The sequence below is a fragment of the Pogona vitticeps genome, chromosome 8 (assembly GCF_051106095.1).
Source record: "Pogona vitticeps strain Pit_001003342236 chromosome 8, PviZW2.1, whole genome shotgun sequence".
In the NCBI taxonomy this organism is placed as follows: domain Eukaryota; kingdom Metazoa; phylum Chordata; class Lepidosauria; order Squamata; family Agamidae; genus Pogona; species Pogona vitticeps.
The window spans coordinates 12,440,873-12,466,743 of record NC_135790.1 but is presented as its reverse complement, the minus strand read 5'-3'; the positions used below and the strand labels follow the sequence as shown (position 1 = coordinate 12,466,743).

Genomic DNA, 25,871 nt, shown 5'->3' with positions numbered 1-25,871 from the left:
ATGGAGGATTTCCGCATAACTGTGAGTTTTTTGCCCATAGGAACACATTAAACGTGTTTTAATGCGTTCCTATGGGCTTTTTTGCCCTGCATAGCGACGAATCCACATAGCGATGATTTTTTCAGAACGCATTATTGTCGCTATGCGGGGCACCACTGTATTTAGATTTTTAATAAAATGAATGTAAGACTATGTGATATTTCTCTTACCAAACATGGGAAAGCTTGCCTGAAGAGAAAGGTCTTCACCTGCTTATGGAACAATAACAAAGATGGCCTGGCCTCCTGTGGGAAGGAGTTCCAAAGTTTGGGTACAGTTGAGAGAAAGGTCTCTCATGATGATCTTAACACTTGAGTAGGCTCATAGTGGGAAACATAGTCTTTATAGGTTAGAAGCAACACTTTGAAATGTGCTTGAAAATAGATCGGCAGCCAGAGAAGCTGCTGTAACATGTGGATTATGTGGTCCCTGTAACCAGCCCTAGTTAGCAATCTGGCTGACACATTATTAGACACATTCCATTGGAAGCTCCATGCATCTGCCACCATGGGCGGGTTGGACAAGCCTGCTCTATACCATGAAAGCAGTAATGAAATAACTTCTAGTAAAACTGGAAGAAGTTCCAAAGCAGGACTGCAGTTAAATATTAAGAAACAAAAATCCTGACTACAGAAGAACTATACAACTTTATAATTAATGGTGAAGAAACTTAGAGATTTTGTATACCTTGCTTCAATCATCAAGCAATAGAAGACTGCAGCCAAGAAATCAGAAGATGGAAACTAGGAAGCGCAGCAATGAAGGAATTAGAAAAGATCAGCAACTGTAAGAGTGCATCACTAGAAAAGAGCCAAATATCATTCACAGTTTTATATTTCTTGTACTCACCATGTATGTGTGTGAAATCTGGGCTGTTAAGAAAAGCTGACAGGAAAAAAATTGATTTGTTTGAAATGTGGTACTGGAGAAGAGCTTTGTGAATACCCTGGTCTGTTAGAAAGATGAACATATAGATAAAATCAAGCCTGTAGGCAAAAATTTTGAAACTGAGGCTATCCTACTGTGGACACATCATGAGGAGACAGTATTCAGTGGAAAAGACAATAATGCTGGGAAAGTTGGGAGGCAGCAGGAAAATAGGAAGACTGAGATGGATTCTATGGGTCTGTCCAATGTTTAGCAAAAAGAATTCTTGCAGCTGTCAAGATACTGATAACTAAATATTTTTCTGTTAGGTCTATTGAATCCAGTATTATATATTTTTTAAAAAATCAGGGGTTACAGTTATCCGAATCTCTAAAACCTCATGCAAAAGCATTTCAACCCTTTCCCAATATTTTTGAGCTTTCCCAGATGACCACCACATATGATAAAAATAACTTTCTTTTTGTTTACATCTCCAACAGAGATTTGAAACTTTAACATCCACTTTGGCTAATTTTGTGGGAATTATATACCATCTATAAAACACTTGAGGCAGGAACACTGGGAGGCAGGAAAGTTTTAAGTTTCGGATCATACTTCTGCACTATTAGAGAGCTGGCCAGGTAGGTGGGGCTTGTCAGCCATGGAAGACAGCCCATCTAGGAGAAGGAAAACTCCAATTTCAAACCTCCACTGCCTTGTGGCTATATCCACTCATGGAAAAGGCTTCAGGAGTTAACCTCGAGGCAAAATCCAGAGCCGGAGTCCCAGAGGCAGTTCGTATCATTCTGGCAACTCCTGCGACGTTGCTGGAACCAGTTGTATTGGCTCTTGCCTTTCCATTGGACCATTTCAGCAATGTGGAGAGGGGTGATTTGCTGCTTGGGTAACAGCCTATCCTCCATATTCCTTTACCCAGGTTTCATGCTTTGGAGAGGATACTTCTCGATACAGAGCATGTTACCATAGTCTCTCGAGACTGAAGGATGCCTATGATGATAAAACACTTTATATACATTTTCTTTAAAAGCTACTGACTTAGTGAGTTTTATATTGTTTTTCCATATTTGTTCCCACAGATCCAAACTTATAATGTGCCCAATATTCTGTGCCCACCTTATCATACATTCTTTAACCACTTCCTCCTGGGTATCAAAATCTAATTAAAAATAACATAATGCTTTGATATGCTTGTCTTTGGTATCCAGGAGAACTCTGTCAAAGGGAGTACAGTGGTGCCCCGCTTGACGACGACCCCGCTTGATGACAAAATTGCTTGACGACAAGTTTTTTGTGATCGCCATAGCGATAGCAAGATGATGGTTCTTATGGGTTTTTTTCGCTTTACATCGATTAGGTGCCTGCTTCGCGAACTGTTTGTTCGCAAAATGATGTTTTTTCCGGCTCCACAAAATGGCTTTCCTTTGCAAAATGGCTTCCGTCCCTTCGCAAAATGGCTATTTTCTGGACAGAAGCTTCAGAAGAAAGCGATTTTGAACAGCTGCTCGGCGGTTCTCTATGGGCGATCTTCGCTGGACGATGAGGTATTTCCCCATTAGAACGCATTAAAAGGTTTTCAATGCATTCCAATGGGGGTTTCCCCCCGCTTAACGGCAATGTTCCTGGAACGGATTATCGTAGACAAGCGGGCCACCACTGTATTGTTTACATAAAAACCTTGCTGCTTATCTTTACAATATCTTGAAATCAACTGAGTGTGACGACTGATCTATATCAGATCCCTATGTCATTAATTCATCTTTGTTTTTTAATGTCCCATCTGGTTTTAGTGCTTCTCTATACCTTAAGATTTTCTTGTTTTTTTCTCAGGTTTGGAAGAGAAAATGCCTCCACTGGTGTTACCCAAAATTGTATTTTGACATACATCTGTCTTTGAATTTTAGTCCAAGACCATAATAAAGATTTTCTCAAAATATGGTTATTGATTTGTGTAAAATCATCTTCTCTACTGTACCAAAGAAAAGCATGCCACCCCCATTTGAAATCATGACCTTCTAATTTTAAGTCTTTGATTTGCCAATAAAATCCAATCTTTAATCCATGTTAATGAGGCAACCCTATAGTATAATGCCTAATTCGGAAGACCCATTCCTCCTCTCTGTTTCCTGTCCTGAAGTAACTTTAATTCTAACCTTGGTTTCTTTCCTTGCCAAACAAACCTAGATATAATCTGATCAAGTTCTTTAAATATTGATTGTTTCATAATCACTGGAATATTTTGAAATAAGAAAATCAACTTTGGTAAAATATTCATTTTGACTGTTGCAATTCTGCCCATCATTGTTAATTGTAGATCCATCTCAAGATGAGTTAACAGCAAAAATCCTGGATACGGCGGAGATGGATAAACTATCAGAATGGCTAGACTCAACAAGACAGACAAATCATGAAGATTGTTGGCATAAATTTTATTATTAGCTTAGTAATAATAGAATGTAAATTAATATTTGATAATTGAAAGCCTACAATCAATTTAAAATTAGAATATGTGTTATAAATTGGTTACACCAGAAACGTACGTATCTTTGAAATGTAATAGATAAGAATGAATACTGTAAAATGTTCATGTTGATTTACAAACCCCTGTTTAATCCCATGTGCCCTGTCCCCATTCCTAACCCTATAAAATAAAACTAAAAAAAAGGAAAAAGAAAAAGAAAAGAGGAAGACTGGATACCAGATGAACCAACTCCCTAAAGGACGTCACAGGCTTGAATGCTGATTCATAGGGTCCCCAGAGGCTGGGGCCAACTTGATGGCACATAAATACAACTGTGATTTCAGTGCCATGAAACCTTAGAATGTTGAACAAATGTTGACCCTCAGGATGTTGAACTCTAACTATGGCAGACTTTTAATGTAAACTTCCCTTGCCTGGATGCAGTTTGTGTTCTGGCACCCACCTATTATTAAATTGCTGCTGGTGCGTGTGACAAAATGTACAAAATTAAAAAGTGTATACAGTATATCCCTAGTTTGAAGAAACCTAATATTGGATTTGATGTTATTTCAGTCCTAATCTGAGATAGAAACACAACACTTGGAAGGAGGAAACATAGATTATATAAAGATGTGACTGAACATGTTAATAAGGGTTCTAACAGGATGTTTTTTGCTAGGACCCAGTGGCAAAACAGATAAAAGATAAAGAAGCTAATTATGATTGGAGGGAACAGATCAGTCTTGGATGTGGAATGGATTGGTGAAATACATAATGATATAATGGGAGGCAAGATGACTCAGAATGTAAGCCCGCTAGATTTATTTCTTGTAATATTGCAAAATGATTCAATAAGTTGATGGATAAGAGCTTTATAGAATACATTAAACAATTCCACATAATTCGGTTTCAAAGAACCTGGACAAAAGAAATATCCATCCAAAGGTTTTCCTCCTATTTTCTTCCTGCCATTAGAGTTAACAGTGAAGGAAAAAGTAAAGGTGCAATGGTATTTTGTATAACAAGTTTAAATACGGAAGCAGAAGAGCTTTCTGTACTCTCCCAATAATTTCAGGTAGCCCATCCACGTAACCTTGAGGATTAACCTGTATTAATGTTTATATTCAACCTAAATATGGGTGGTGATAAAAATATTAGGGATTTATTAAATTTGCAGCTAGAGAAAATAACAGAAGAATACCCTCAAACATCAGTGATTATTTTGATTATCTGCTGATTATTTCAGCTCTAGAATTGGAGGAAATCATAATGTTGTAGCAGAAAGAATTGGTCTGTTGGAGGAATTCAATTCCAGAAAAATCAAGAGATGAGTACATTAATTAATTTATTATTTATTTATTTATTATTTATTTATTTTATATCCCACCTATCTGGTTGGTTAAGACCACTCTAGGCGGCTATTTAATTAGGTTTAAAGTTGTTTAGTATTATTTATAAATAACATTTGGACATTTGTAATGGCTCAGGGCAAGGTGATCCAGAAGGGGAGTTCACTGTCGCCAGTTGTGGAGGAGGAAGTGTGGTCAATTATATACTGTTTTCATCATCAGGAATACCAGGGTTTCAAGACTTTTTCAGTGGGGGAAAGACATGAAAGTGATCACCGGCCTTTGCTTATAGAAAAGTTTGATGCTGTAGCATTAGTTATGTTAAAAGATAGATTTTTCTCTTAACTTACCCATCAAGGTCATTGCAGGTGCTCATGGGATTTGAAGGTGCAAAGTAATATTAAAAAAAAAATCTGTTTTATAGTCCTAAATTAATGGTCTAGAGAAAGAAATTTCTGAAGTAAGAAGCAGAAGGACTGGATGGTTATGATGCTCTTATTCAGATGCTTTTTATTTATTTATTTATTTCTAAAGAAAAGACAATCCATCATGTTACAAGTAATAAATACAAAGCTTAACATAGTAAACTGTCATCTTGTTATATAATTTAACTGTTGACCAATTGCTATTCCCCACATTTCTCAAAATCACATTTACACCATTCCCCGTCTCATCTTAAAGACCAACAATCTAAATGCTCCAAATTGTTTTCCAAACCATGTGTCTTGAGATTTATTTTATTGGCTTATTTTAATAAAGGCTTCCAGTTTTCAGTGAATTGACTGTGCCTTATTTCTCCTCTATATAGTCTTAAGTCATTTTTTCCCATCCACATTGTATGCCATGCTTATTTGTAAATGCTTGTAATGAGAGATATTGAGCGTTTTTCCAATTTCTAGCGATCTCAGATCTTGCGGTGCCTATAAGATTTGCAACTAATTATTTTCAAGTTTCTGATTTCCCCCTGTAAATAATGAAAATAACAATGTTTCATTCGTATCTACTTTTTGATTGGTCAGCGTCTCTATCCATCTAATTTTCTCGGGCCAGAATGCTTCTATTTTGGGGCAAGAAATCCACATATGTCCCAGAGTTCCTTTTTGTCCACAGTTCCTCCAGCATTTATTTAATATATCTTTATTAAGTCTATGTAACTTTGTAGGATATAAATGCCGCCAATGCACTACCTTCAGAATCATTTCTTTCACATTTGCTGATATAGATTTATATGGGTATTTATTCCATATTCCTGTCCAGATTTCCTTGGGTATACTGTATTAATATTTAAGTTTGTTTCCCACACTGTTTTAGGTCCTCTGCATTTTCCATTCTTTCTCAATAATACTTGTATATATTAGTGAGGTTAGTCCTATTTTTTTTTTGGATACAATATTGTTCAAATTCATTTATTCAGAAGCTAAAGCCAATATTTACTACACTGATCAGCCACAAAATTAAAACCACTGGTAAGTGAAGTGATTATATCGTTACAGTGACACCTGTCAAGGGTGGGATATATTAGGCAGCAAGTGAACAGTCATTTTGTGAATTTCATGTGTTAGAAACAAGAAATACCGGCAAGTGAAAAGATCTGTGTGATTTTGACAAACGCCAAATTAGGGATGGCTAGACCACTAGGTCAGAGCATCTCCAAAAAGGCAAGTCTTGTGGGGTGGTCCTGGTATGGAGTGGTTAGTACCTAGCAAAAGTGATGCAAGGAAAGACAGCCAATGAACCAACATCAGGGGTGTGGGTGCCCAAGACTCATTGATGCATGTGGGGAGCAAAGGCCAGCCTGCCTGGTCCAATCACACAGAACAGCTAGTATAGCTCAAATTGCTGAAAAACATAATGCTGAGCATGATAGAAAGGTTTATATTCAACACACTGTGCATCACAGTTTGCTGTACTTTGGGTTGCAATAGCTGCATACTGGTTGGAGTGCCCATGAGGACCCCATCTGCTGCTGAAAGTGCCTACAATGGGGACATAAGCATCAGAACTAGGCTATGGAGCAATGGAAGAAAGTTGTCTGATTTGCTGAATAATGTTTTCTTTTAGATCAGGTGGATGGCCAGGTGCTTCTATGTTGTTTACCTAGAGAAGAGATGGCAGCAGGATGCACTATAGGAAGAAGACCAACCAGCAGAGGCAGTATTATGCTCTGGGCAATGTTCTGCTGGGAAACCTTGGGTCCTGACATTCATGTGGATGCTTTTTTGACATATACAACCTCTGCAGAGATTGTTGCAGACTGCATACTCCCTTCGTAGCAATGGTATTCCCTTATGGCAATGGCCTCTTTTGGCAGGATAATGAGCCCTTGCTACACTACAAAAATTGTTCAGGAATGGTTTGAGGAACATGACAAAGAATTCTAGGTGTTGCCTTGGCCTCTAAATTCTCCAGATCTTAATTCGATTGCTCATCTATGGGATGTGCTGGAAGACGAAATCCAGTCCATGGAGGCCTCACCTCACAACTTGCAGGACTTAAAGGATCTACTGCTAATATCTTGGTGCCAGATACCAAATGACACATTCAGAGGTCTTGTGGAGTTCATGCCTTGACACATTAGAGCTGTTTTGGCAGCATGAGGGGAACCTGCACAATAACAGGCAGGTGGTTTTAATGTGGCTGATCAGTGCAATTGTAATGGAACAAGATGTAAATCCAGAGGTGAATGGTTTTATGGGGAATGTAGCAAGAAAAAAAAGAAAGCTAAAAAATTGACGCAAAATAATATCCAGTTATTAGATCTGGTACAAACTTGTAGAAGATATAAATATCTGCTAAAAGAAAAGGTGTTCTACTGTAAGCATCACCTTGGAATAGTTAGAAACTTGAAATAGTAGAACAAGGTGCTAATAAATTCTGGGCATATGTGTCATAAAAAACTAAGCATCCGGAACTTGATGTTTTTGCATACATAATGTGTGATAAATGTGAAGATTTATTTTGCAAGAGATCCAGCTTATTATAGGTCTGTGACCTCAAAATTATATGCACAGTATTTCTTCATTAAACTGGAAAATTTGGTAGAGTCTAATACTATTATTGCTAAATAACAAGTGGGTTTTAGGAAAGGTGGTACTATGTCTTATATAAATTACTCTTATTAGAATTTTATATGCTAATACATGTATGAGAGTGAGTGTTGGCCCCAATGGCCAACTGACAGATTTAATTCTAACTTTTAAGGGAGCATGACAGGGCTGTTTATTAGCTACCAGTCTTTTTAATCTTTATATAAAAGATGTAATTTTCGAGCTCAAAAACCTAAAATATTTTCCTCTCTCAGTTTCAATCCGCAGACTGTTACCTCTGCTATATGCAGATGATATGGTTTTAATATCACACATTCACGCTTGTTGAAAGTTTTGGGAACAATTTGCTATGAGGGACATCTTCAGGTAAATTATGCTAAAACAAACTGTTGTGATTGAACAAGTGAGTTATTTTTTATTATCCTAGTGTATGGACTGCAGATAGGGGTAATTGCTCCCACCATCTGGCTGCTTCAGCCTTGAAGGCTACAAGATCTGCACAGGCAGTTTTGAGGTTTTCTTGGGACAAAAGGTAGGAATAGCCTTATGAGTATAGTTAGGCAAAGTAATCCCACAATTTATCTTATGGAGGAGAAATCTAGGGAATTAAAAAGAAAAACATTTGGTATTTGTATTTAAATACAGATCCGAATACCCCTGCACAGGTGGACATAACGTCCACTCACCCATCCTTTGTTGCTGCCGGCTCTGCTCTCCCTTCCAATCGCTCCAGAGCTTGTGGTTGACTAGCCACTCCTGGCAGAAGGAGGGAAGATGAGCCTCTCTGCCAGGCTATTGAGTGGCTAGTCAATCATGAGCTCCAGAACGTTTGGAAGGGAGCATGGAGCCAGCAGCAGCACTGGACGGGTGAGTGGACGGTCCAGCTCTTATGTCCACCTGTGCAAGGGTATTCGTATATGAATACACAGATTTCTAATTTCAGGGTTTGGCAAAGTCCAGCCACTCAGATGTACTGAATGACCATAATTCTGCACATTCTTCACCACTGGTGACATTGGCTAGGGCTGGTTCTTACAACGCACTTTACTAACCCTTCATATTGGAAGAGCTGTCCAAGCAAAGATGAAAAACGTAGAGACAGATCAGCAGGAATCTTGAAGATTGCCATTCGATGGTTAGCAGAATAGGAAGACAAACATATTGCATCCTCAGAATTTCCCCACAATGATAAAAACTACTGCTTCTATTTAAATTTGTTTATTGATGACAGAAGCTGCCAGGGAGTAAGCTAGGACCTTTAGGTTTGTGTGTTATTGTTGTAGATGGTGAGCCTCTGGACATTTTAGTATCTTCACACCTCACATTGATCCACCCATTAGGAGGAATAAATTACTAGCCTGATTGGGTGTAGCTTATATAGGACAAGAAGGGGTAAGAGAGGACCATCTTCCAGAGGAGTCTTCTAGATGCAACAAGATCTTTTTAGCCATTAATATACTTCTTGTTCTCTGCTTTGCCTTTCAGCCCTAACAGTAGGCTTGTTCCTCAGATGTGCCTTCTGGCTTGTTCCTTGAACTTTAATTTTTGCTCTGACTATTGGATTTGGTCCACAGCTTCAACTTACTTCATCTCAATGTACTAAGAGGACCACGTGTCAATTTCGCAGAAGCTCATCTTCTATAACTTGTGCTTTTAGAAAAGTATCCTGTATTTGAAAAATGCTAAAATCTAGGGTTGCAGTGAAACACAGTTTAAAGCTGCCTGGAACCTACCCAAACATACGCACACATAGTGAGAAAGAGATATGAAGTTGCCTTTGTCAAGAATATGGTCAATACACAATATGAATGTAAGCTGGATACAGGAAGGTTTTCGGTGTGTGGTTTAATTCTTCACTCTGGTACAATGTGGTTGGAAATTTCCAACCAGTATTTACTTAAAAAAAATCCCAAGGCATGCTATAAACTTGATAATTACAAATACAATATTTTAAAATATACATGCAGATGTATTGAGACATGATTCCTGTGCAAATTCTCTGTCCAAGTTGTGGGAACACAGCATGGAGATGAAGGTGAATAACTAATAATCTTTATCTAAGTCTCTTGGGAGAGGATAAACAGGACATATGTAGTAAAACAACAAACTACTAAAAATAAAACTAAGTAACAAAACATACTAAAATAGTAAAAGCAAGTAGGGTGATGGTAGGTTAGGCAACACCCCTGGCAAAGGCAAGAACACACAGCCTCTGCCTTGCTCTGTCACTCTGCATCATATGGTGTGTCTCTGAGCCAGACAAAAGCAATTAACCCCTTTTGTAGAGCCTTACCTGGAAGAGAGGTGGAACTCATTGGCTCTAATGTAGGGCATATTTCCAGCAGCAGTCTATTTCAGTAAAGACAAACACATTGCCCTTATAATGATTGGAATGTTGATCTTGCTATATCCTAACACCATTGTAGGGATATTCTCCTTGCACAGTATTCAACCAGATACCTATGGAAACTCAAGACACAATAATAAGAGCACCACTGTGTTCATGTTCCTTTGTAACTGGTATTCAGAAGTATCCTGACTCTGACAGTGGAGCTATTTGTAATCTTGTCTTCTGGGTGAGATGGGGGTGGAACAGTGAGTACCACTTATCGCTCACCATTCATGTTACAAAAGTCAAGGTCACCAGTAGGGCTGCCCAGCCAAGAAAAGTGATTACTAGGTCCTAGTCCATAATCCACACCAAAGTGCTAAATTATAGGGTACCCCTCTCCCCAGCAGGCCTTTGCAAGACTTGAATGCCTCTGTGATACACTGCTAATGACACAGAAAAGCCATGGGCCAACCTAAAGTTGGACCCAAATTACCAAATTCCACTTCCCAGGACATGGCATTTATAGGTCTGACGAAAATTTGGGAGTTTGCCGTGCACTGGGAGCAACTAGTTAGTTATAATTGAATTGTAAACCACCCAAAGAGTGCTATGGAGTAGTATAAAAGCAACACACTTTTACTCTGAATTCTACATGGACCAAAAAGCCAAATCCACCCATCCATCCTTCAGAAATACAGAAATGAAAGGAAAAGGATAACTGAATTCTTAACCTTTTACTGTGCTGAATCCGCTGAAATACATGATCTTGTTTATAACAGTCCAACTTTGATGATCTTATGTGGTTTTCAGTGGCGGTCCAAGATATGATGTAAAAAACCCACAATTTAGAATTCATTGTAAATAATGCCATTAGTGGCCTAATAATTATTTAAGTGTATTCTTTTTCCATAGTGCTGTACAATTCTGAATCATGGATGCACATGGAATATAGGCAAAATCAAATACTAATTAAAATGTTAAGACAATCAGACTGTTTTAGATCAGAAGTGGCCAGAACTTAGGATGTTTACAGAAACGGGGGCCAGCATCAATGAAGTGGGTGGTCTGGTGCTGTTTCAGTGCAACACTTCTGGAAGTGAAGGATTTGCCAGCTGTACACCGCCACCCAGAGGGTGCCCAAGTGTACTCACAATGCCTTCCCCCTCTTCAGGGAAGGTTATATTCTGTCATTCTCATCCCTTCAGAAATATATGTTAGGTTTTCTTTTCTGCAGCTTTTTAATGCTTTCTTTAATTTTATTCCTTTTTCACTACATTTTTAATTTTGAAATTGAACTATATTGTGTTGCTGGAAAGAGGGAGATAATGGCCCTTTGACTATACAAAATGTCTGTCACTCTTGTAAAATGGGCCAAGTGTTTAGAAATGGGCCACTTATACAATCTTTCTTTTAAGATTTTATCTGCCCTTCCAAACTCCTTTCCTCCCCCTTTCCATCTCAACACCTTCCAAACTCCTTTCCTCTTGCTTTCCTTTCCACCCCTTTTATATTCCTTTCCATGCCCAAAAAGCACAGTAAACTATGCATACGGGTAGGTGGGGCTTGTTAGGCTTGGAAGGCAGCCCATCTAGGAGAAGGAAAACTCCGATTTCAAACCTCCACTGCCTTGTGGCTATATCTACTGATGGAAGAGGCTTCAGGAGTTAACCTCGATGCAAAATCCAGAGCCAGAGTTCTGGAGGCAGTTCATGACTGTGTACAGTCACACTCTGGCAACTCCTGCGACGTTGCTGGAACCAGTTGTATTGGCTCTTGCCTTTCCATTGGAGAGGGGGGATTTTCTGCTTAGGTAACAGTCTATCCTCCATATTATTTTACAGAGGCTTTGTGCTCTGGAGAGGACACTCCAGTTTTGCATACAGCATCGAAACAACATGGGAAGTTGCAGTTACCAGTGGAAAGTCTTTGTTTGACTGGCATAGAGCATGACACCAGGGGCTGCTTCCGATGGTGAGACAGGTCATTGCACCTCACTGGGTAGCTTCCACCTGCCTTAAGCTGGGCAGTCCCCAGCCAGTAAAGTGCTGCCTTCCCACGGTCCGTTAACCTTACAGGGTGCATGAGGTTTAGGGTGAAAGCCGATAAGCAGTTTGATAATCTTGCACCATGCAACAATCATAAGAAAATTTCTGCCCTAAAGTTGGGCACCTGGAATGTTCATACAATGACCCCTGGCTTTTCTGATGACCTGCAGGAAATAGACGATGTGCACAAGACAGCTGTCATCGACATGGAACTGAGTAGGCTGCAGATGCACATTGTTGCCCTGCAAGAGATGAGATTGCCAGACTTGGGATCTGTCATGGGATCTGTCAAAGAAAAAACATTTCTCATTCTTCTAGCAGGGAAAATCATTGAATGAGACCAGGGAATATGGTGTTGGCTTTGCGGTTAGAAATACTCTGCTGAGATCCATTATTCCACCTACTGTGTGGAGTGAAAGAATCCTGTCTCTGCAGCTCCATTCATCAGCAGGACTAGTCACCCTTATTAGTGCATATGCACCAACACTGTCATCTACAGCAGAAGTCAAAGTCAAATTCTATGATGATCTAGCATCGTTTAGTCGTTCAGTCGTGTCTGACTCTTCGTGACCCCATGGACCAGAGCACACCAGGCCCTCCTATCTTCCACTGTCTCCCGTAGTTGTGTCAAATTCACGTTGGTTGCTTCACAGACACTGTTTAGCCATCTCATCCTCTGTCGTCTCCTTCTCCTCTTGCCTTCACACTTTACCAACATCATGGTCCTTTCCAAGGATTCTTCTCTTCTCATGAGATGGCCAAAGTATTGGAGCCTCAGCTTCAGGATCTGTCCTTCCAGTGAGCACTCAGGGTTGATTTCCTTTAGAATTGATAGGTTTGTTCTCCTTGCAGTCCAGGAGACTCTCAAGATCCTCCTCCAGCACCACAGTTCAAATGCATCAGCCTGAAGGCAGGTCGTGCAGCATGGCCTCTTCCAATTTGAAAAGATACTTGTTTGTGGGTGATCAGAGAACAAAGGAAGGTTAATTGCTCAAAATAAAGGCGTTGACAATGGATGTCCGAGCTAGTGGAGTCTTGCAGGCAACACCCTGAGCTCTTTTTATTGACTTAGCATGAGTTATAGTATGTTGTTAGAATTGAGATAGGATAATAGTTACCTAATTGCAACTAGGATTGGCTGAAATAAATCTTTGATCTTATGCTCTACCTTTAAGCAAAAGGGCAGAATAAGGGGTTACCACTTCCTGCCAGGAGTGTGTGCACGTCACTGGAACAGAATGCAGCTACAACCTTTAAGCAGAAGTTTCCCACATTCCCCATTTTTTTAAAGCAAAGGCATATATTCTTTCATATACAGTGATGCCTCGCAAGACGACTTTAATTCGTTCCACAAAAATCGCCGTCTTGTGAAAAAATTGTCTTGCGAGGTTCCCTATGCATCAGTCTTAAAAAAAGTCTTGTGAAGCAGAGTCATTGAAAAAAACATCTTGCGAGGTGCAATAGTGATTGCAAAAACCAATTGTCCTGCGGGTATTTCGTCCCATGAGGCAATAGTCTAGCGAGGCACCACTGTATTTGCAAACTACATATAAATCTTTTCGGCAAATTGTCTTGCGAGGTTCCCTATGCATCAGTCTTAAAAAAAGTCTTAAAAAAAAGAATGGGCAAGAAAAAGAAAAGACAGCGTCCCTCCAGTGGTTCTCCTAGCAAGGCTCCAAAACAACAGAAGCTGGACCAATGGACCGAACTACTTCCAGTAAGTGATTTTAACAGCCACTCTGCTTCTAAAAACTCTGCCTTGATGGTGAATGATAAAGGGGAAGAGAGTGATGTGTGCTGGCTTTGACTGTCAGTCCTGCTTGCTGAAGTCTGGACAAAACAGTTTCAATGTGAGACATGTGAGAATCAAAATCAGAACTGAAAATGGCAACATCATCAAGATAAGCACTTGCAAAAGGTAAACCTTGTAAAAGTTTGTCTATCATCCTTTGAAATGACGCACCTGCATTCTTCAAACCAAATGGCAATCTGCGGAAACGGAAAGTTCCCACGTGCGTGATGAAAGCGGTCTTATCTCGTGAATCTTCAGCCAAATCTAACTGCCAATAAGCATTCTTTAGATCGAGAATGCTGATAAACTTAGCCTTTGAAAGATGTTCAATTAAATCATCCATTCTAGGCAATGGGTATGGATCTGGAACCGTAACACTGTTTAACTTTCTGTAATCAACACAAAATCTTACTTCCTCGAGGATTTCACCCAAAGCGTTACGTTTTGGCACCAGAACCACCGGAGAAGCCCAAGGGGAGAATGACGGTTCAATCACCCCCAAAGATAACATCTTTTGTATCTCTTGTTCAATTTGGATAGCATGATTACCAATTGCTCTATATGGGCTAGACCGTATGGGCTGGGCATTGTTCTCAGTAGTTATCACATGACTGATCAATTTGGTGTAACCTGGTTTATCTGAAAACACATCTTGGTATTGTTCTAAAATTTGAAACAACCTTTCTTTCTGATCAACGGTACCTGTTAAAACAAGATTATCAGACCATGTACCTGCATCTTGCAATTCAGACAACATATCAATAGGTTCGTTTGCAGCATGAAAATATTCAGCATGACATTGAAAAACCATTGCAGATCTATCTTTGTACAGTTTCAAACTATTGACATGGTAAAGAACAGGTTTCTTATTGGAATCCAACATTTTGACAAGATAATTGACATTTCCCAATTTTTGAACAATTTCACCTGGACCTTCCCAGACAACTTCTAGCTTAGAAGGTCTGAGTGGGTTCAGAACAAGTACCAAATCACCCACAGAAAATTCCCTGTGTCTGGATCTCTTGTCGTGGAAGAACTTCTGACTTGCTTGAGCGTCCAACAAATTGTCTCTGGCTAACTCCTGGACAGCCAAGAGTTTCTCTTGAAGTTTTCTAACAAAATCAGCAACTGGCACAGTACTACTTTTAACCACACCTTCCCAATTGGATTTCAGGAAGTCCAATGGTCCTTGTAGATTTCTTCCAAACACCACCTCACTTGGAGAAAAGCCACCTAGTGAAGAATGAGCTGAGCTACGGTAAGCAAACAAAGCAAAAGGCAAAAGCTCATCCCAAATGTTTCCATATTCTTGGGTCAAAGTTTTAATCATCCTAAGCAAAGTTTGTTGACCTCTTTCCACCATACCATGAGATTGAGGATGATGGGCCGTGGAAAAACTGATGGTTATTCCACTTATCTCGCAGATCTTACGCATAAGTTCACTTGTAAAGGCTCCTGCTTGATCACAAATTATTTTGGATGGTACTCCAATACGCGAGCACAAGTCCACAATAATTCTAGCTATGGTGGTAGCTGTCAGGTTGCTAATAGCGTAAGCCTCGATCCACCTACTGGCAGAACAGATGAAAGAAATGATGTATTTCTTCTTAGATTTAGTAGGAACAAAAGGTCCTAGTACATCCATTTGCAAACACTGGAACACTTGGTCAGGAATTTCCATAATCTGCATTTCGGCCTTTACCTTGTCAGTTTGATGGCCTGTGCGTTGGCAATAGTCACAAGAACTGACATAGTCCTTTACAGTTTTTGAAATACCAGGCCAGTAAAAATGTTGAGAAATCCTCTTTAGGGTTTTTTGTATTCCCTGGTGCCCACTACTCGGATGGTCATGAGCCATTTCTAGTATTCTCAGTCTATATTCAGTAGGCACGACTAACTGTTGAACAGGTTGGGCATCCAAGTTGGATTTGGGGAAATATTCTCTGTACAAAAGTCCATTTTCTCCCCACAGGAAACTAACTTGCTGATGCGCAGGGCGTTCAGCATAGTTGTCTGCTTGTGACCTCAAAGAAGCTAGAGAGGGATCATTAAGCTCCTTCAGTCTAAAGTCCTCTGATCCCTTAGGTATCACCTCCTCCATTTTAGTTTCAGTTGTAGCTGCATTATCAGGTTCGGTCACAAGAGGCTGCTGTTGGGTAAGGTCTCCATCTGAGCTAACCTCAGTGGATTCCTGCTCCTGTTCAGGATCATGCATCTCCCTACTTTGAGAACGCGTAACTACCGACATAGAAGTTGCATTTTGACTCTGCATGTGATCCAAAAAAGCAAGATCATTTCCAAGAAGAAAATCAGGTTTTCCCTCATGGGTTAAAATATGTTTTGCCCCTGACCAAGACTTATACGAAATTTTGACATAAGCTAAAGGAATGAAACGCTGATCAGTCTCTATAGATCCATAAGTTTTTACTGGACACCTCAGGTTGTTCAAGATTAAGGTGGGGTCTAGAAAACGTTTGCTTATCGAAGAAATGTCGGCACCCGAGTCACGAAAAGCACTTAAAGCCATATCACCTCCAGGTGTGTGAAGAAAAACCACCTCAGAAAATGTGCGGGTTGCCCAGTCCCTTTGCGCAGTTGGTACTATGCAATCAGGATCCATAACAGAAAACCTCTCTCCTGATGCAGTCTCTTTTACAATTTCTGAGGAAATTGAAGCAATTTGTAAGTCCAAAACTCTAGGCACATATTGGTTTACTGATGCCTGCATTCCACTGGCTTGCGAAGGGGTTACAGTTAGGTTAACTCCTTCCTGACTCTGTGAAGGCACAATGCTTGACTGGTGAGGCACAGAAACTGCATTACTGGCAGCTGGCACTTGCTGAGTTCCTGCTGGCACAGAACTTACATACGCCATCTTGGGTGTGCCTGCTTTAGATCTGCGTGGAGCTGGCACAGGTGTTTTCCTAGCTGGCTCCTTAACTTGGCTAGCTGGCACATTCAACCTTGGGCAATCTCGTCGCAGATGAGAGCCACCACATTCAAAACATTTAAGAGGCGTTTTACTCTGGCTAGGAGCTAGACTCCTGCATTGCTCAAATGAACTTTGTTTGGGCTCTTGAGGAAAAGACTTTCTAAATTCAGGCTGACTCTGTCTCTTAGGCGCTACTGGTGCAGTCTTTGGCCTAACAGGTAGGTCATCATGGTAGTAAGGTAGATTGCTTCTACCAACACTGGCTATTGAGTCCTCAAACTCCTCTTTTTCCTTCAGCTTATTAACCAAACGCTCCACCTCTGCCTCTCTGTACTGCTTCAATAACTCATCATCAATGTTCTGATTATGAATAGATTGAGTGTGACAAGCAACAAAATCTGCAAACATCATTGTTAACTTATCCACTTGTGATAGACTCTTGTTAGGATCAGGGCCCTCAGCACCGGCTGCTGCTGCTGCTGCTGCTCCTGCTGTCCCATCAGAAATGCCTCTGCCTGGCACTCCCCTCCCTACTGGAGTGCTGGCACCCGCCATTTCCTCTGCCTGATCCATCTGTTGCAACTTAGTCCAAGTCTGATCCAAAAGGAAAAATCTCTCTCTGCCCATGTAGCCGAAACTGTAGGGCGAGAGCAAAGCCATAAAACACTCTGGCAGGAACAGCCCTAAACTGGAGCTTCAGAAGGGCGACCGTTTACTTGCATGAAAATGCCCACTCATTAAACAGCCCAATTAAACAGATTTTAATGTCTGTTAAAACCTAAGCGTTGTTTCTTATCAGACCTCACTGCAGCTAAGTCTTTCCGTAAGATCCTTAGCTGGAAAGAGAAAAGCAATTTGGCTAATTTACAGCCTGTCAGCATGCACGCACTCCCTCAGCCAAGGCTTCCGGAAGAATGCCTGCAGCTTCACTTACAAAGCAAGCACCATAAATCCATAAATCACACTAAAGCACGTGTTCCATCCCACCGCTGCCACCATGTAAGCAGCCCCGTATCTCCAAAGAGATTTATGGGGGTGCTGGAAATTGGGACGACTAAGAAAACCAGACAAACCTCTAACTGCTGAGCAGAGCCAATTGAAACCCAGCCAGGTTCTGTCTAAATTTTCTTACTCAGAGGCCAATCTCCTTATTAAGAAAGCAACACAATAAGTCAGTAGGTACATTTTCATTCAAGACCAACGGAACACACCACTCCCCCACTCCAGCTAAAAAAAATAAAGAAATGAAACTATGCTAACTAACAACAAGCATAAATAATCCATCTCACGTGTCTTGGGTCTTCAAAGGCTGATGCTAGATGAAAACCAGTCCATTATGGGAAAAGCACGTGTCTGCCTCTTTCTCAGGCAACTCCATCTTTCCCCTCTCCTTCTCCTCACTCTTCTTCTTCCCAGAATGCCTCCTGGGTCTTGTTGTTCCGCCTAACTTTCTCAGGGAGCTTCAGTTGTTATCATTCTTTGTGGCAGAATTATTTTGACTACGAAACTCTCTGCTCTCCACTCAGCTTAGCAACGAGATAACCAGAGAGCGAAGCTTCTCTGAAACAGCATATAAAACTTTCCTACTACAGAACAGACTTTAAATCAAAATGGATGCTATTGGGACAATCTTAGTACTACATATCCCATTCTAATACACATAAAAACACAAATCATCACATGCCCCCCCTGATTATCGTTAAAATTCAGAGCAGTTAATCTGATCTAATTTTAAGAAATCAAGTAAAAGTAACTAAAAAGTAATTCAAAGTAATTAACTGGTTACATCTCAAAATTCAACTACAGAATAACTATTACAATACTGAAACATAGCACACTGTTGAATACATTGTTTCAACGTTCAGGTTCATAAGAATCTTCACAGTACATTCTAGAAAGACCATCTGCCACTACATTCAATTTTCCAGGAATGTGTTGAACTTCAAAATCAAAATCTATCAACTGAAACCTTTTCTAAAGTAATTCTTTTTAATAAAACAGTAATGATTGATTTCTAACTAGAAGCATTGTTTCTTGAGCAGACTAGCTGAATGTCTAATTGGCCACGTGGGTTTGCTACCAAACTTTCAGAGCCAAATCATTCTGAGTATATCTCATGGTTATGTCTGTGTTGCTTTCTTAATAAGGAGATTGGCCTCTGAGTAAGAAAATTTAGACAGAACCTGGCTGGGTTTCAATTGGCTCTGCTCAGCAGTTAGAGGTTTGTCTGGTTTTCTTAGTCGTCCCAATTTCCAGCACCCCCATAAATCTCTTTGGAGATACGGGGCTGCTTACATGGTGGCAGCGGTGGGATGGAACACGTGCTTTAGTGTGATTTATGGATTTATGGTGCTTGCTTTGTAAGTGAAGCTGCAGGCATTCTTCCGGAAGCCTTGGCTGAGGGAGTGCGTGCATGCTGACAGGCTGTAAATTAGCCAAATTGCTTTTCTCTTTCCAGCTAAGGATCTTACGGAAAGACTTAGCTGCAGTGAGGTCTGATAAGAAACAACGCTTAGGTTTTAACAGACATTAAAATCTGTTTAATTGGGCTGTTTAATGAGTGGGCATTTTCATGCAAGTAAACGGTCGCCCTTCTGAAGCTCCAGTTTAGGGCTGTTCCTGCCAGAGTGTTTTATGGCTTTGCTCTCGCCCTACAGTTTCGGCTACATGGGCAGAGAGAGATTTTTCCTTTTGGATCAGACTTGGACTAAGTTGCAACAGATGGATCAGGCAGAGGAAATGGCGGGTGCCAGCACTCCAGTAGGGAGGGGAGTGCCAGGCAGAGGCATTTCTGATGGGACAGCAGGAGCAGCAGCAGCAGCAGCAGCCGGTGCTGAGGGCCCTGATCCTAACAAGAGTCTATCACAAGTGGATAAGTTAACAATGATGTTTGCAGATTTTGTTGCTTGTCACACTCAATCTATTCATAATCAGAACATTGATGATGAGTTATTGAAGCAGTACAGAGAGGCAGAGGTGGAGCGTTTGGTTAATAAGCTGAAGGAAAAAGAGGAGTTTGAGGACTCAATAGCCAGTGTTGGTAGAAGCAATCTACCTTACTACCATGATGACCTACCTGTTAGGCCAAAGACTGCACCAGTAGCGCCTAAGAGACAGAGTCAGCCTGAATTTAGAAAGTCTTTTCCTCAAGAGCCCAAACAAAGTTCATTTGAGCAATGCAGGAGTCTAGCTCCTAGCCAGAGTAAAACGCCTCTTAAATGTTTTGAATGTGGTGGCTCTCATCTGCGACGAGATTGCCCAAGGTTGAATGTGCCAGCTAGCCAAGTTAAGGAGCCAGCTAGGAAAACACCTGTGCCAGCTCCACGCAGATCTAAAGCAGGCACACCCAAGATGGCGTATGTAAGTTCTGTGCCAGCAGGAACTCAGCAAGTGCCAGCTGCCAGTAATGCAGTTTCTGTGCCTCACCAGTCAAGCAGTGTGCCTTCACAGAGTCAGGAAGGAGTTAACCTAACTGTAACCCCTTCGCAAGCCAGTGGAATGCAGGCATCAGTAAACCAATATGTGCCTAGAGTTTTGGACTTACAAATTGCTTCAATTTCCTCAGAAATTGTAAAAGAGACTGCATCAGGAGAGAGGTTTTCTGTTATGGATCCTGATTGCATAGTACCAACTGCGCAAAGGGACTGGGCAACCCGCACATTTTCTGAGGTGGTTTTTCTTCACACACCTGGAGGTGATATGGCTTTAAGTGCTTTTCGTGACTCGGGTGCCGACATTTCTTCGATAAGCAAACGTTTTCTAGACCCCACCTTAATCTTGAACAACCTGAGGTGTCCAGTAAAAACTTATGGATCTATAGAGACTGATCAGCGTTTCATTCCTTTAGCTTATGTCAAAATTTCGTATAAGTCTTGGTCAGGGGCAAAACATATTTTAACCCATGAGGGAAAACCTGATTTTCTTCTTGGAAATGATCTTGCTTTTTTGGATCACATGCAGAGTCAAAATGCAACTTCTATGTCGGTAGTTACGCGTTCTCAAAGTAGGGAGATGCATGATCCTGAACAGGAGCAGGAATCCACTGAGGTTAGCTCAGATGGAGACCTTACCCAACAGCAGCCTCTTGTGACCGAACCTGATAATGCAGCTACAACTGAAACTAAAATGGAGGAGGTGATACCTAAGGGATCAGAGGACTTTAGACTGAAGGAGCTTAATGATCCCTCTCTAGCTTCTTTGAGGTCACAAGCAGACAACTATGCTGAACGCCCTGCGCATCAGCAAGTTAGTTTCCTGTGGGGAGAAAATGGACTTTTGTACAGAGAATATTTCCCCAAATCCAACTTGGATGCCCAACCTGTTCAACAGTTAGTCGTGCCTACTGAATATAGACTGAGAATACTAGAAATGGCTCATGACCATCCGAGTAGTGGGCACCAGGGAATACAAAAAACCCTAAAGAGGATTTCTCAACATTTTTACTGGCCTGGTATTTCAAAAACTGTAAAGGACTATGTCAGTTCTTGTGACTATTGCCAACGCACAGGCCATCAAACTGACAAGGTAAAGGCCGAAATGCAGATTATGGAAATTCCTGACCAAGTGTTCCAGTGTTTGCAAATGGATGTACTAGGACCTTTTGTTCCTACTAAATCTAAGAAGAAATACATCATTTCTTTCATCTGTTCTGCCAGTAGGTGGATCGAGGCTTACGCTATTAGCAACCTGACAGCTACCACCATAGCTAGAATTATTGTGGACTTGTGCTCGCGTATTGGAGTACCATCCAAAATAATTTGTGATCAAGCAGGAGCCTTTACAAGTGAACTTATGCGTAAGATCTGCGAGATAAGTGGAATAACCATCAGTTTTTCCACGGCCCATCATCCTCAATCTCATGGTATGGTGGAAAGAGGTCAACAAACTTTGCTTAGGATGATTAAAACTTTGACCCAAGAATATGGAAACATTTGGGATGAGCTTTTGCCTTTTGCTTTGTTTGCTTACCGTAGCTCAGCTCATTCTTCACTAGGTGGCTTTTCTCCAAGTGAGGTGGTGTTTGGAAGAAATCTACAAGGACCATTGGACTTCCTGAAATCCAATTGGGAAGGTGTGGTTAAAAGTAGTACTGTGCCAGTTGCTGATTTTGTTAGAAAACTTCAAGAGAAACTCTTGGCTGTCCAGGAGTTAGCCAGAGACAATTTGTTGGACGCTCAAGCAAGTCAGAAGTTCTTCCACGACAAGAGATCCAGACACAGGGAATTTTCTGTGGGTGATTTGGTACTTGTTCTGAACCCACTCAGACCTTCTAAGCTAGAAGTTGTCTGGGAAGGTCCAGGTGAAATTGTTCAAAAATTGGGAAATGTCAATTATCTTGTCAAAATGTTGGATTCCAATAAGAAACCTGTTCTTTACCATGTCAATAGTTTGAAACTGTACAAAGATAGATCTGCAATGGTTTTTCAATGTCATGCTGAATATTTTCATGCTGCAAACGAACCTATTGATATGTTGTCTGAATTGCAAGATGCAGGTACATGGTCTGATAATCTTGTTTTAACAGGTACCGTTGATCAGAAAGAAAGGTTGTTTCAAATTTTAGAACAATACCAAGATGTGTTTTCAGATAAACCAGGTTACACCAAATTGATCAGTCATGTGATAACTACTGAGAACAATGCCCAGCCCATACGGTCTAGCCCATATAGAGCAATTGGTAATCATGCTATCCAAATTGAACAAGAGATACAAAAGATGTTATCTTTGGGGGTGATTGAACCGTCATTCTCCCCTTGGGCTTCTCCGGTGGTTCTGGTGCCAAAACGTAACGCTTTGGGTGAAATCCTCGAGGAAGTAAGATTTTGTGTTGATTACAGAAAGTTAAACAGTGTTACGGTTCCAGATCCATACCCATTGCCTAGAATGGATGATTTAATTGAACATCTTTCAAAGGCTAAGTTTATCAGCATTCTCGATCTAAAGAATGCTTATTGGCAGTTAGATTTGGCTGAAGATTCACGAGATAAGACCGCTTTCATCACGCACGTGGGAACTTTCCGTTTCCGCAGATTGCCATTTGGTTTGAAGAATGCAGGTGCGTCATTTCAAAGGATGATAGACAAACTTTTACAAGGTTTACCTTTTGCAAGTGCTTATCTTGATGATGTTGCCATTTTCAGTTCTGATTTTGATTCTCACATGTCTCACATTGAAACTGTTTTGTCCAGACTTCAGCAAGCAGGACTGACAGTCAAAGCCAGCAAGTGTCAGTGGATGCAAGGAAAAGTCATGTACTTAGGTCAATTGATTGGGCAAGGAGAAATTCAGACTTTGCAAGCTAAAGTACAATCTATTAATGATTGGCCTATTCCAAAAACTAAGAAACAGGTACGCTCGTTTTTGGGCCTAGTTGGCTACTACAGAAAATTCATTCCTGATTTCAGTCATTTGGCTTCACCTCTGACAGAGCTCACTAGGAAAAGACAGCCTGTCAAGGTAAAGTGGACACCAGAGTGTCAAGGTGCCTTTGAAGCTTTAAAAGCTAAGATTATGGATGCGCCTATACTGAAATCCCCTGATTTTGACAAACCATTCATTTTACAAACTGATGCTTCTGAATTAGGACTGGGAGCTGTTTTGTTACAGCAAGGAGAAGATGGGAACCTTTACCCTATCTCATACTTCTCTAGAAAACTCTTGGATAGAGAGAGAAGTTACGCAGTACCTGAAAAAGAAGCTCTTTCTATATTTTGGTCTCTCAATTTACTTCGACCTTACCTATGGGGTCGTAAGTTTACACACCAAACAGATCACAGAGCTTTAGTTTGGTTGCAGAAGATGAAATCTCACAACCAAAAATTGTTGAGATGGAGTCTAGCATTGCAAGATTTTGATTTTGAAGTTCAACACATTCCTGGAAAATTGAATGTAGTGGCAGATGGTCTTTCTAGAATGTACTGTGAAGATTCTTATGAACCTGAACGTTGAAACAATGTATTCAACAGTGTGCTATGTTTCAGTATTGTAATAGTTATTCTGTAGTTGAATTTTGAGATGTAACCAGTTAATTACTTTGAATTACTTTTTAGTTACTTTTACTTGATTTCTTAAAATTAGATCAGATTAACTGCTCTGAATTTTAACGATAATCAGGGGGGGCATGTGATGATTTGTGTTTTTATGTGTATTAGAATGGGATATGTAGTACTAAGATTGTCCCAATAGCATCCATTTTGATTTAAAGTCTGTTCTGTAGTAGGAAAGTTTTATATGCTGTTTCAGAGAAGCTTCGCTCTCTGGTTATCTCGTTGCTAAGCTGAGTGGAGAGCAGAGAGTTTCGTAGTCAAAATAATTCTGCCACAAAGAATGATAACAACTGAAGCTCCCTGAGAAAGTTAGGCGGAACAACAAGACCCAGGAGGCATTCTGGGAAGAAGAAGAGTGAGGAGAAGGAGAGGGGAAAGATGGAGTTGCCTGAGAAAGAGGCAGACACGTGCTTTTCCCATAATGGACTGGTTTTCATCTAGCATCAGCCTTTGAAGACCCAAGACACGTGAGATGGATTATTTATGCTTGTTGTTAGTTAGCATAGTTTCATTTCTTTATTTTTTTTAGCTGGAGTGGGGGAGTGGTGTGTTCCGTTGGTCTTGAATGAAAATGTACCTACTGACTTATTGTACTATCAACTGAAACCTTTTCTAAAGTAATTCTTTTTAATAAAACAGTAATGATTGATTTCTAACTAGAAGCATTGTTTCTTGAGCAGACTAGCTGAATGTCTAATTGGCCACGTGGGTTTGCTACCAAACTTTCAGAGCCAAATCATTCTGAGTATATCTCATGGTTATGTCTGTGTTGCTTTCTTAATAAGGAGATTGGCCTCTGAGTAAGAAAATTTAGACAGAACCTGGCTGGGTTTCAATTGGCTCTGCTCAGCAGTTAGAGGTTTGTCTGGTTTTCTTAGTCGTCCCAATTTCCAGCACCCCCATAAATCTCTTTGGAGATACGGGGCTGCTTACAAGTGATACTTGCTCAACCCTAGCTAACCTCCCTTCTTCTGAAAACGGCCAGCTCTTCACCAAACACTCCCTCCCAACAATCGCAGCTTCGGTGGGAAACCCTAAACAAACCCATCAAATGCTGTGTAAGAATACCGAAGTGGACTATGAACAATTCCTGTCCCTCTTGGGAGAATACAGCATTATCTCTGGCAGGACAGTTATGTCTATTTTCCACCGGCTTAAAGAAATATCATCCCAAATTGAAACCCTTCAGAAGAAAATGAAGCAAAGTGTCCCGCAAAATGCTTCTGGAACCCTTCACTGTTTAGTTCCATGCAACAGTCGAAACAGAGAGAAGCCTTTTTTGGTTGACTCACCTGACAAAGGGAATGAAGAACATAAGTTAAAACTCGAAACACCGAGCTACTTTTCTGCTTGCTCGCAACGTTTCCAACCTAATCAAATAGTCCTTGAAATCCAAAATGCATTAGTTAACAAGGACAAATGGCTTAACAAACGATGTGCCCTCATCTCTTTAAGTAAACTTCTTCGTACAGAGATCAGCCAAGTAGATCTGGACAAAATAGAATGGCTTCCTGGATCTCCTAACTCAGAAAGAATTCACCTCACCTTTTTTACAAACACATTACCTTTAATGCTCTTGCGTATGGGGAGGTTTCTAGAAAATTTTCAAATAACAACTAAAAGAGTTTTTGCAACCACAGGGTTAAAACCTCTGCTTACAGGGGAAAAAAAATCCTTGGCAAGCCTCCCTTTTTCCCGGGCTGCTCAAAATACCTCTTGGCCAGCTTCCCAGACCTCCGATAAGCCTTCTGCAATTAACTCACAAACTAAACAGGTGAATCTCCACAGCCATATCCTCACTGAAAAAGAGCAATCTGCCCTACAGAGTCTGACTCTCAGCCTAGAGAAATCCTTAGCCAACATCAGAGGCTCCTCGCTTAAAAGAGGCATGCAAGGAAATTCTGATACGCTTCGGAATATTGGCCCAGTAAACCCCCAGGAGT

At 40.6% G+C, this 25,871-nt stretch overlaps 1 protein-coding gene and 1 long non-coding RNA gene across 3 annotated transcripts in view; both read left to right on the top strand.

Annotated features, from left to right (window-relative positions):
- Nucleotides 1-12,370, top strand: part of LOC140701840 (uncharacterized) — a 105,957-nt gene extending 93,587 nt beyond the window's left edge. The window contains exons 3-4 of the long non-coding RNA XR_012080819.2: nucleotides 2,282-2,468; nucleotides 2,755-12,370. This is a non-coding gene — a long non-coding RNA (uncharacterized LOC140701840). The remainder of the gene's footprint in view (nucleotides 1-2,281; nucleotides 2,469-2,754) is intronic.
- Nucleotides 1-25,871, top strand: part of UNC5D (unc-5 netrin receptor D) — a 644,095-nt gene that overhangs the window by 93,848 nt on the left and 524,376 nt on the right. The gene's annotated exons all lie outside the window — the stretch shown is intronic.